Source organism: Lissotriton helveticus, chromosome 1_1 (assembly GCF_964261635.1).
Source record: "Lissotriton helveticus chromosome 1_1, aLisHel1.1, whole genome shotgun sequence".
Classification (NCBI taxonomy): Eukaryota; Metazoa; Chordata; class Amphibia; order Caudata; family Salamandridae; genus Lissotriton; species Lissotriton helveticus.
The window spans coordinates 1,542,389,287-1,542,402,703 of record NC_136057.1 but is presented as its reverse complement, the minus strand read 5'-3'; positions in this window follow the sequence as shown (position 1 = coordinate 1,542,402,703).

Here is a 13,417-nt window from a genome sequence, read left to right as displayed (position 1 = left end):
AAGTCAAGTCAATAGTAAAGGCAATATACTTTATTCGGTTTCTAGAGTTAAAACCATAAAAGTCAAAGAATCAAAACAAACCAATAAAAATCCAACAAAATACAAGGAGCACTACAGTACGATCATTATAGGCCCATAATTACAAAGTTAAAATGGTAGGCTCCACCATCAAGGTTAATCACAGCTGGTCGTGAGCCTAATAGCTGCCTGTTAGAAATGGGATTTCTGGTTGGCTGAGGCTTGCGCCAAAGCCAGGCAGAAACCACCACTCTAGTCAAGGTAAGGGGAAACACACACTGTTGATAACCCCTGCTCACAGCCTTGGTAGCTTGGCATGAGCAGGCAGGCTTATCCCCAAGGCAATGTGTAAAGTGTTTGCACTAACACGCACAGTAACACAGTGAAATAATAATAATATTAATACAGCTATTTATAAAGCGCAAAACATGCTACCGCCCGAAGGAGGTGTCCCGGCGGTAAAACAACACCACAGATGTACACCACACAGGTTGTTTATACAAAAAGATATCAATATCTTTCTATATATATAGTTTAGATCAGATCAAAAACGCCCAAAAATGCACATACATATAGTACTCCTTCTTTTGAATATCTCTTGAAAAATGTTCATTTTGGTTACCTTAGTAAAACAAACTGGTAGGTTACTGTTGTCAAAAACTAAATCACGTAAAGTAGCAACAGCGCTAGTCTCTTTAGCCCCTACACAGTTCTGTTATCATCTGCACAGTTCTGTCAGCAGAAACCCACCTTGTGTGCCCAACGTTCACCTTAGTTTGGCTCCCTTCTGCTTACCCGGCTCCCCTCAGTGATAATAAGGGTTGGGCTTCTGCTGTAGCGGGACGGTGCACATCGGTACTGCTGTCCTTTAAAAATGCCCTTGTTGCCCTTTAAATACCGAAGTCCAACGTTCTCCTCACTGCCCCCGATGCACCTAACTCACATGGGCACTGTTCTGTCAAATGCCCCCACAGCGGTGATTCTCCCTCATTGTGGCTCCCTCTCCCCGCGGCGGCCTCAGTTCACAACTGAGGGCAGGTTACCTGGTACACGCGGGGTCAGGAAGCTGTGTCTTCTGAGCAGCTCCGGGGATCGTTGGCTGCGGTGTCCTCCTCGAGTGCTGGGCCAATCGTAGCGCGGCGCCACAGTCGAGCCCCCGACCACGTGGTGATTCTCTCCTTGGTCAGGCCCAATTGCAGCGCGGCTCCTCAGTCGTGCTTCCAGCGAGGGCCAATCGCAGCGTGCTTTGGCGGTGACCTCAGCGGGCCCAAGGCCGATTGACGGTGTTTCTCTCAGGCTGTTCCTTGTCCCGGGCAGCGGCGGTGATAGCAATTGGTGATGATTTGGGGGCGAAGCAGTCCCCACACAGGTTTACACGGTGTAGGCAGGCTCGCCTACGGGATACAGGCACACTCCAGTGAGGTGGGGCTCGAGGCCATGCCAAACTTCACGGCAGGAGTCAGCTGTGTGCCGATGAGCACACCGAGTCCACCACACGGTCAGGTAGTTCAGTGAAGCACAAGGTGAGCGCAGCGACTGGCACGCCGCGCTGTAGCAGATGGTCATCTTTGGCACTGTTATAACCCTGTGTCCCAGAAACAGGAGGCAAGCTTTTCTCAGGCCCTTGGAGACTCTTGTAAGACACAGCACACAGCAAAGTATTTTCCTCAAGCAGGTGGGGGGGAGCACAGCACACACACAGCAGAGTCCCCTTTTCTCTCCTTCCTTGAATCCAGCAAACTACAGGTCGCCTGTACACACAGCAAGGGCAGTCTTCCTCAGTCTCTTCAGCTGGTCTTCTTGGGCAGAGATTCCTCTTGATTGCAGAAGTAGTCTAAATTACAGGGGTTTCGGGTCTTACTCTTATACCCCAAAAGTATTTGTTCTTCATGTGTGAGGGGGTCCAGGATTCAGTCCCAACCAGTTCTGGGTGCCCTCTGCCAGGGCAGGTCTTCTTCCTTTGTGAGTGTGGGCCAGGGCTATTAGACCCACCGCAGGAGGTAGAGTCAGCATTGTGGAAGGCAGGCACAGTCCTATTCAGGCCCAGCTGCAACTCCTCCCACCACTATAAGTGTAGATAGGTCTATTCAGCCTCCTGCAGCCACCCTAGACCCTGTCACTCACAAACCAGACAGTCAATACACAAAAAGGCAGAGGCACACAGAAAGATTGAACAGAAAAATAGCCACTTTCTAAAAGTGCTATTTTCAAACACAGAATTTTAAAACTGTGTTTCTTAAAAGATGTGTTATTAAATCTGAATTCAGGGATACCTGACTTCAGCTTCCCATCTTGCTCCTATGGGGAGATATACAGGTACACATGGGACACAGCATTCCCCAGTCTATCCTATGGGCAAGATGGCTGTTCAATAGTGAAAAACGACATTGGCAGTATTTCACTATCAGGACATGTCACCCACACTAGTACATGTCCTACCTTTCACATACACTGCACCCTGCCCAGGGGGTACCTTGGGCCTACCATAGGGGTGTCCAATGTGCAATAAAAGGGAAGGGTCCGGCCTGGTCAGTGGGTACACTGGCCAGGTCAACATGGCAGTTCACAGACTGTGCATAGGCACTGCAGTGGCAGGCCTGAGACACCATGTTAGGGCTACTCATGTGGGTGGCACAATCAGTGCTGCAGGACCTCTAGTAGTACTTGAATTACCAGTCCTGGCACACTCAGTGCCCTTTACTAGGGACTTTACAGGTAAAACAAATAGGCCAATCTTGGATAACCAATCACAGTAATAATTTACAGGGAGAGCATATGCACTTTAACACTGATCAGCAATGGTAAAGTGCATAGAGTCCTAAGCAGGTCCACAGGTCAGGAAATGCACGGGAGGAAGAAGCAAAACGTTTGGGGATAACCCCGCAAAAAGGGCAATTTCTAACACAACCCCCTTCCACCCTAAAGCCAGGGTAGACCAAACGATACCTCAATGGGCTTCCCTGCTTGGGGCGATAGAACAGGAAACTGGCCCAAACAGCAGGGGTCTATTCCTGTTCTATGCCTTCCTGAACCTAGTTGGATCCCTCTAGCTATACTCCCAGGGCCCACTAGGCTAAACCATGGGGGACCCTTCTCCTCACCTGGGGACCCTATCTGTGCAGCGCCTAACTTTACTTTGCTCACAGATGTGTCCTCACTGGTAGATAGTACCCACCTGACCAGCAGAACGGTGTGGCCCAGCCTACCCATAGGTTGTGACGCTTGCCCCCCCACCCAGGGGCAACTCTGTCCACCAAGACAACCAGCCACAGTGGCCACTGACAGATGTCAGTGATGAGAGCCACGATACAGAAAAGGGGGTGGTGGTGATGAACAGAGTGTCTGAATTAAGCAGACCACTCTTACCCAGTCCAAAGATCAGGGCTTGATCCATCACCGTTCTTTATCTCACTGCCCCATCCCAGCTCAGAACCTGGCTATATGCAAATTAGTCTGTCCCTGGCCCAGTGCATCATGGGAACAGGGCAGACCAAACTACCAAGCCAATTCTTCACCAGAAAGGAGACAAGCTACCGGGGACCGGTTTCTGGCATTTCAGCCTCTTCGGCCCGGCTTGCTTGAATCCTGATGGAGCAGTGAGAAAGGGACTCATGTCTGAGTATACCCTGCCACACCTATAGTGGCCAAAAACGATACAGAAAAGGGGGTGGTGATGAGAGCCAGGCCTCGTGCCTGTCAGGCCTCTCTAACCTCTGTGGCGTCAGAAAATGAGGGGCAGTAGCCCCAGGTGCCTGGCACCTTTTCTCTACTCTCCCTCCTGCCAAGTCAGGTATGGCATCCTGACACTGGCCTGCCAGCCAAGAGTCTGTACCCTCAGGCTGACCAGAGGTCACGGACGAGGCTCTCCTCTCCCTACCTCTCCTTCCAGGGTCCCGCACTCTCCTCCCAGGAGAGGCACCCTCAGAACACAACTCTCTCACCAGTTTAGGATCTCTGTCTTTCAACTGGTCTCCTAAGCTAGGGTCTAAACCCTCAGGTTGAGCCTGTGTCAGAGGCGAGGACTCCCTCCCTCTGCACCCCCTTCCAGAGGACTGCACCCTCCCAACTGGGGTGATGCCCTGAAAGTCAAACCGGTCAGGAGACTGGTTACAGACGTCCTTCTCTCCAGGTCAGGCACATCTTGAACCTGGCCTCCCAACCCAGGGACTAAACCCTGTGGTTGAACACTTGCCTGGCACACCAGGACGTCTGGGGACTCACACAGTATCCCCCTGAGGGTAACACATGTTTCATGTGTTGTGTGACAGTCTGCCTGGTGCAGATCTCCTGACCCCTGTCCATCTGACAGTGCGCAGAGATCCCCCAGGCCAGAAGTGGTGTCACCATGGTCACTCCTGTGTGGCTCAGCCCTTCTGGCTGGCCTCTGACCCACTGGTTCTCCCACCGGGGCATACATCCCCTCTCTCCCCTCACTCTGGACTTCTGCACCCTCCCAAGTGGAGTGGCACCGCCAGAAACCAGAACCACTGGAGTTTCATTTACAGATGCTCCAGGTTCTCCTGACACTAGGAGATCCCCCTCAAATGGTCTACTGGTACTGCCTAGACCCCCAACCTGGTGTTTCCTTAAGGAACCCTCCAGGCCCTGAGACTGGGTTTCGGGTACCTTGGGACACACAGTCCCACACTCACTCCTTCTCCACTGAGACAGGACCTGAGCCCCTACACCCCTTCCACTGCACTGGGACCTAGCTGGGCTACACTGAACCTCTTCCACCACACAGGACTGGAAGATACCCAGGCCACTACTTTTAGAATCTCTCCCCAATGGCTCTTTAGACCCTCTGTAATCCACCAAGAGGTCTGCCTCCAAAGCAAGTTCCCTGGAATCAGAGATCTCACCCTCCACCGGGTGTTGGCATAGCTCTGGAAAACAGGGACTTAAAATATGCTCCCCAACAAATGAATCACATAGCCCCCCACAATCGTTAACCACGCTACCCTCTGCCTCACCCTCCAATGCCGCACACAAGCAACCCACACCACTCACCTGAGATTGGCGAGACAGTGTCTGACTGTCTCTGTCACTCAACCCACACTCTTCTGGGCGGTCTCCACACTCACACACCAGTTTTTCTACTTTGGGGGAACTCCTTTCCCAGCACCTCTCATCTAGAGTCAGTAGAGCATCCCTCCCACTACTAGGAATATGATCCCCTGTGTCAGTTCCCCAATCTACTTCAGGGACACTGCACACCACTGGAGCTACCACATAAACCTGCACCCCCTGGTGTATGTTAACCCCCTCCCTCAAGTCAGGTGCCACATCTTTGGGTGTGCGTTTTCCCCCAGCACTAGATACCATAATCTTGCTACCACCATCTGAGCTGGACTCCACCTCCAACTCAGCAAAACTCACTTCCTGGACTGAGAAGCTCACAGCCTCAAGCCTCTCGAGTTCCTGATCAAGCTCCCTCATTCTCAATTTATGAGCTAAAAGCATTTGCTTCTCCTCCTTCTGGACCTCGAGCCTCAGGACTTCCAGTTATTGATCTCTGATCCTCTGGTTCTCCGGTAACTCCTCTGGGGAGAGTCCCCTTATGGAATGGCTACTGCCAGCCCTTGAGGCTGGTCTGCCCACTGGCAGATCCTGTAACCTAAATCCCTCCCTCCTAAGGTTCTCCCCTCCATTCTCAGCATCTGCCTCTTCCGCCTCTTTGGCCTTCCACCAGGCCTTCAAGGCTTCCTGCAGCTCCTCCTTCCTGGAGCTGCTTCTCATGGCACAACCAAAATCCTTGCAAAATTGTCTGAGCTCATTCTTTTTGTAAGAATATAGCTCCTCAACACGAAATTCCAATTCTGCCTTCTCATTTGCTGCACTCCTCTTCTGAGACACGACGCTTCCTGGGCGTTGCACAAAAATAGAACAAAAAAACCAAAAAGTTCAGTATGTGGCTGCATAGTGATCTGCGCTAAACTAGTGATGTTCACCAATCACTGTGGGTCAAGTGCAAACACAAGTTCAAATCCTCACCGCTGACCACCAATGTTAGAAATGGGATTTCTGGTTGGCTGAGGCTTGCGCCAAAGCCGGGCAGAAACCACCACTCTAGTCAGGGTAAGGGGGAAACACAAACTGTTGATAACCCCTGCTCACCCCCCTTGGTAGCTTGGCACGAGCAGACAGGCTTATCCCCAAGGCAATGTGTAAAGTATTTGCACTAGCACGCACAGTAGCACAGTGAAATATCACAGATGTACACCACACAGGTTGTTTATAAAAAAGAAAATATCAATATCTTTATATATATAGTTTAGATCAGATAAAAAACGCCCAAAAATGCACATACATAAAGTACTCTTTCTTTTGAATGTCTCTTGAAAAATGTTCATTTTGGTTTCCTTAGTAAAACAAACTGGCAGGTTACTGTTGTCAAAAGCTAAATCACGTAAAGTAGCAACAGCGCTGGTCTCTTTTGCCCCTACGCAGTTCTGTTATCATCTGCACAGTTCTGTCAGCAGAAACCCACATTGTGTGCCCAACATTCACCTCAGTATGGCTCCCTCTTGCTTACCCGGCTCCCCTCAGTGATAACAAGGGTTGCGCTGCTGCTGTAGTGGGACCGTGCACATTGGTACTGCTGTCATTTACAAATGCCCTTGTTGCCCTTTAAATACCGAAGTCCAACGTTCTCCTCACTGCCCCCGATGCACCTAACTCACATGGGCACTGTTCTGTCAAATGCCCCCACAGCGGTGAGTCTCCCTCATTGCGGCTCCCTCTCCCAGCGGCGGCCTCAGTTCACAACGGAGGTCAGGTTACCTGGTACACGCGGGGTCAGAAAGCCGTGTCTTCTGAGCAGCTCCGGGGATCGTTGGCTGTGGTGTCCACCTCGAGCGCTGGGCCAATCGTAGCGCGGCGCCACAGTCGAGCCCCCGACCAAGTGGTGATTCTCTCCTCGGTCAGGCCCAATTGCAGCGAGGCTCCTCAGTCGAGCCTCCTGCGAGACCAATCACAGTACTGCCTCTTCTCGCATTGAGCCCCAACCTCAGAGGGCCCTGGGCTGATGGCGGTGATTCTCTCCGGCTGTTCCTTGTCCCGGGCAGCGGCGGTGATTGCGATTGGTGATGATTTTGGGGCGAAGCAGTCCCCACACAGGTTTACACGGTGTAGGCAGGCTCGCCTACGGGAGACAGGCACACTCCAGTGAGGTGGGGCACGAGGCCACGCCAAATCTCACGGCAGGAGTCAGCTGTGTGCCGATGAGCACACCGAGTCCACCACACAGTCAGGTAGTTCAGTGAAGCACAAGGTGAGTGTGGCGACTGGCATGCAGCGCTGTAGCAAATGGTTTTCTTGGGGTCTGCTATAACCCTGTGTCCCAGGAACAGGAGGTCAGCTCTTCTCAGGCCCTTGTAGACTCTTGTAAGACACAGCACACAGCAAAGTATTTTCCTCAAGCAGGTGGGGGGGAGCACAGCACACAGCAGAGTCCCCTTTTCTCTTCTTACTTGGATCCAGCAAAATACCAGTCAGCCCCAGAACACACAGCAAGGGCAGTCTTCCTCAGTCTCTTCAGCTGGTCTTCTTGGGCACAGATTCCTCTTGATTGCAGAAATAGTCTGAATTACAGGGGTTTCAGGTATTACTCTTATACCCCAAAAGTCTTTGTTCTTCATGTGTGAGGGGGGCAGGATCCAGTTCCAACCAGTTCTAGGTGCCCTCTGTCTGGGCAGTTCTTCTTCCTTTGTGAGTGTGGGCCAGGGCCATGAGACGCACCGCAGGAGGTGGAGCCAGCATTGTGGAATCCAGGCACAGTTCCATTCTGGCCCAGGTGCAACTCCTCCCACCACTCTAAGTGTAGATAGGTCTATTCAGCCTCGGGCTGACCCCCCAGCCTCCTGCAGCCACCGCAGCCCCTGTCACTCACAAACCAAACAGTCAATACACAAACAGGCAGAGGCACACAGAAAGGTTGAACAGAAAAATAGCCACTTTCTAAAAGTGCTATTTTCAAACACAGAATTTAAAAACCATCTTTCTTAAAAGATGCGTTATCAAATTCTGAGTTCAGGGATACCAGACTTCAGCTTCCCATCTTGCTCCTATGGGGAGATATGCGGGTACACATGGGACACAGCATTCCCCATTCTATCCTATGGGCAAGAAAACAAAATTGGCAGTATTTCACTATCAGGACATGTCACCAACACTAGTACATGTCCTACCTTTCACATACACTGCACCCTGCCCAGGGGGGTACCTTGGGCCTACCATAGAGGTGTCCAATGTGTTATAAAAGGGAAGGGTCAGGCCTGGTCAGTGGGTACATCGGCCAGGAAAACAATGCAGTTCACAGACTGCGCACAGGCACTGCGGTGGCAGACCTGAGACGCCATTTTAGGGCTACTCATGTGGGTGGCACAATCAGTGCTGCAGGCCCAATAGTAGTACCTGAATTACCAGCCCTGGCCCACTCAGTGCCCTTTACTAGGGACTTTACAGGTAAAACAAATAGGTCAATCATGGATAACCAATCACAGTAATAATTTACAGGGAGAGCATATGCACTTTAGCACTGATCAGCAGTGGTAAAGTGCTCAGAGTCCTATCGCCAACAACCACAGGTCAGGAAAAGCAAGGGAGGAAGAAGCAAAAAGTTTGGGGATAACCCTGCAAAAGGGCCATTTCCAACACTGCTCTTAAAAAGCTAAGTGTGTACAAAACGGAATCACTTAAAAGGAGTTGTAAAAAGACAAAAGCAGGTCTAACCCTCTTCAAACATGTTTTTTTAAGGATAGGAAAAATAAAAGATTTTCTAGGAACCTCATAAAAATGACAAAAACAATAAAAAATTGCATCATATCCTGTGGGACTGCCCATTACAGCCACATGGTATGAGACACTGGCCTCTGTGGGCGCTGTGTGGTTGGGCCAAAGATACTGAAAAAAATCGAGCCAATATCTAGCCAGTAAAAAAGATCATGATTGCTTTTAACTCATAAAAGATATGGGTCGGTAGTTGGCACGGTTTTCAATACAATGTACTCACGCAACTTAACTTTCACAACTCTGCTTCCACTCTATCCCAGCTGTACCTTTTATGAAAGCACTCCTTCAGCTGAGTTAAATCCCTCCTACAGATCATTTGGAGATTATTAAGTAGGTCTACCCTTCCTAGAATGCTAAGACATACTCTTATGTACTTTATACAACCAACACGGTTAAAGTGATCTAGGGAAAGACAATCACTTAGAATGTCCCTGCTAAGGGAGTTTTTTTTCTTGATCCATGTCTTCATCCACAAAGCTAGGGGGCGGAAAGCCAACTAATCTGGGGCCATTCCCAATTCTTCGTGCACTACGTACGACAAGATGCACTGCGGTACAGATAGTAAAATTCTCAAAAACGTGTTTTGAGCAATTTGCAGTGCATCCTGCCCAATATAACCCCATATCTCGCTCCCATAATTAGCCTTCGAAGGACATCTGGCTTTATAGATCTGCGGAAGAGCCCAATCTCGAAAGCAAAGTTAAAAACAGCGGTTGCCACTCTGCCCAGGTCCCCATTCTTACGACTGTTCAAGGGGCCCCAACTCAGAGCATCATCAAACACGACTCCTATTTATTTATTTTTAGGATTTATTAAGCGCGAACAATTGCCCGCAGGCGTCTCGGCGCTGTATTGTATTACTCTCCTGTATGATGTTGGGAATATTTTCAGAGGTTAAATAGCCAGGTTTTCAATTTCTTCCTGAAGGACATTAAATTTGGACTTGATCTTATGGTTTGTGGAAGAGTATTCCACAATCTTGGGGCGGCAACCAGGAAACGTCTGTCTCCCCAGTTGACCAGCCTGGTCCGTGGCACTACCAGGTCATTCTGTCCTGCTGATCGTAGCATTCGTGTGGGAGTGTATGGGACAAGATGGTCGCGTAGGAATTGAGGTGCTTGATGGTGTAGTGCCTTGTAGACGATACATAACGTCTTAAATTTAATTCGGTTCCTAACAGGAAGCCAGTGGAGACTCCTCAGAGATTCTTGTATTGGCTTAAATTTCGGAATGTTAAGGAGAAGTCTGGCTGCCGCATTCTGGATTGTTTGCATTTTCTTAATTATCCTGACTTGTGCATTTGCAAACAAGCCATTGCAATAGTCCAATGCTGATAGAACCAAAGCGCTAACCAGTGTCTTACCCACATTGGTAGGGAGGAAAGGAAGGATCTTCCTGACCAGACGTAACTTATAGAATGCCGTGGAAGCCGTCTGATTGGCGTGAGCCATGAAATTAAGCTTGTCATCGAAGATGACCCCCAGATTTCTCACTTTCGTGACTGGTTTGGGTACGGTTCCAAAAGATGATGGCCACCAAGATGGGGACCAGCTAGGGCTGAGCTGGCTAAATGTGACCACCTCGGTTTTGTCAGAATTTAATTTCAGACAGTTTGCCGACATCCATTTTCCAATGGCCAGCATACCTGTCTTGAAATTTTCCGCCACTGTTTCCCCATCGTTTCTGACAGCCAGTATCAGCTGTGTATCATCCGCATATGAGGTAAGGTTCATCCCGTGCGCTTTGATGGTGTTAGCGAGGTCTGACACATATATATTAAATAGTGTCGGACTAAGGGATGAACCTTGAGGTACCCCACATGGCAGTGATAACTCAGCGGATTCAAACTGTCCCAGTATAACTGCCTGGGTTCTCTCTGCTAAAAAAGACGCTAGCAGATCTTTTGCTAGGCCTTGCACACCCATCTTTTCGACACGGTTGACTAGGATCTTATGGTCAACCGTGTCGAAAGCAGCCGATAAATCTAAGAGCACCAACAGTGCTGTGCCACCTTGGTCTCTGATTAGTCGAATGTCATCTGCTGCTTTGATGAGTGCTGTTTCCGTTCCATGATATTTGCGGAATCCAAATTGTGTTTCGTCGAGCAGATGGTGTTGCTCGATGAATTCCGCAAGTTGAGTATTCATGACTTTTTCAACTATCTTAGCAAGGAAAGGTAAGTTCGCTATAGGCCTATAGTTTTTGAGTTCTGCTTTGTCCAAGCCGGGTTTTTTCAGGAGGGGTTTGAGTAGAGTTTTTTTTAGCTTGTTTGGAAAAGTGCCTGTGCGGAACATGAGATTGCTTATTTGGGTAATAACTGGAATGACCGTATCCATTATTGAACGAAGAGTATTTAAAGGACAGGGATCCAGGGCTGATCCAGATTTAATAGTTTTAATAATGTCCTGAATATGAGCTTCTGTGACCTCAGAAAAACAAGAAAAACTATTACTTGGAGATGGAGTAATTATTTTCTCAAGGCATTGGTTATCACCTAGGTTGAAGGCTGAAAATATGTTGTTCACTTTGCTAAAAAAGAATGACGCCAGTGAATCACAGAAATCTTGTGAACAAGGGGGGTTAAGGTCTGGGGCGCATCCCGCAAGATGTTTAGTTATTTCAAAGAGCTTTTTATTCGAGTTTTTTGCGCTCTCAATTTGCTCAGTGTAAAACTTCTTTTTTGTCTCTATAATCAGAAGTTTATATTGGGTTAACAATTCCTTGTACACTACCTTATCCTCATTATCATACTGTTTCCTCCAAATTCTCTCTTTGTTTCTGCATTGTTGTTTTAGTTTTTTAAGCTCCTCAGTGTACCATGGTGCTGAGGGGGATCTTCTATTCCTGGACATTCTTTTTTCGGGTACCAGTTTATTGGCCGCCTGACCCACTTATATGTGATATTGTTCAGTAGCGGTTTCTGGATCAATAGCCCATGTGGGTGTAGAGTTCTGTAACGCCTCCTTAAAACTGGGAATATTGACGTCTTTCCAGACCTTGAACAATTCTCGTTTGGGAGGGGGTAAGGTGGCCGTTGATGTTTTATTAATTAATATTGTGGCCAATACCAGGTGATGATCAGACCAAGTCATTGGTAGGACATCAGTCACTAGTATATTCTCCAGGTTGGTAAAAATACCATCTAAGGTGTGGCCTGCATTATGAGTGGGTCCTTTCACCAACTGAGCTAGACCAAAAATCTCCATTTCAGATAGCAATGAGGTAGTATCCTTATCTTCGCTACATTCCAAATGGAAGTTAAAATCACCTAACAGAGTCACAGATTTATCAATGGCTGTAGTTTCTAGGAAAGTGAGTATCTCCGTGAGGAATTCCGACCGCGATTCTGGTCTTCTGTATAGCAATACACCTTTAAAATTGTGTGAGGGGGACAGATAGATGTCGAATTGAAGCGCCTCGCAAGCCGTTGAAGGAATGGCAGTGGTACGAATTTTAAAAGAGTCACGGGCGATTATAGCAACCCCACCGCCTCTTTTACCAATTCTATCTAGCCTGTAGGACTTGAAACCTTGTGGAACAGCTATTACAAGGTCCGGGTCAGAGGCTTTATCTAGCCAGGTCTCCGTCAGGAACATTATATCTATGTTCCTGTCGATGAGTACATCGGCTACCTCTTGCCTATGTTTGGCTAGTGAGCGCACGTTAATGAGGGCTATCGTGAACCCTTGGTTTATCTGGATCGAGTTTTCACTACCTGCTTTTTTGTTTAATAGGGGAATGGACATTTGACAGTGATTACAGTCCAGTACAATTTTAGATGATATGGAATCAAGGCTATACCTTATGAATTTTTCCATAGCTTGTGGGCGGAGATCAATCAGCGCAGAGCGTGGGTAAGTTGTGGTGCTTACACGAGCAATCTGGCCAGGGGGGGTGGCCCTAGGCCCGTGTCCGGCGCGGACGGGCGCAGACGGGCTTGCCTTTGGCATATGAGAAGACATCTGTCTTAGAAATGAATGGAGTTCCTACCTCAAAAGTATAGTGCTTAGCTGTACGAGGTCCCACCTGCATTACATACGATTTACTATGATTAACCAATAAATCCAAGTCCTCCATAAAATGTACAACAGAATACAACAAAAGTTGTAGGCCCCTCGCTGTCCTCGTCATGAGGACAACATCATCTGCAGACAGGAGAACTGGCAAGCTACACTTACCCACCTGGGGCAATCAGCTTTTAGGTTCAAGAGGACCTTCTCCAGAGAATTAACGTACAAATTAAAAAGGAATCATGTCAAGATGCAACCCTGATGTACCCCTCTCCTGCTGGAGAACCTGAGGGTCACATTAAGATCTTTCGAGTAACAGACAACTGCGTTTGAATCTCTTTGAAAGGTCCCTTAAAAACAAAACGATGTCCCTGTCTATGCCCATGGAAAGCATCATCTGCCATAGCTTAAATCTATTTACGCGATCAAATGCCGAGGACAGGTCCATAAATGCTAAGTGGATAAAACCAGTGCGAGCCACAGAGTACTTGTTCAGGAACATATATAGGTTTAAACATTGGTCAATTGTTGAACGACCCGGGCAGAAACCATATTGTACGTCAGCTAGGGTGTTATTTTCATCCGCCCAAGTTACG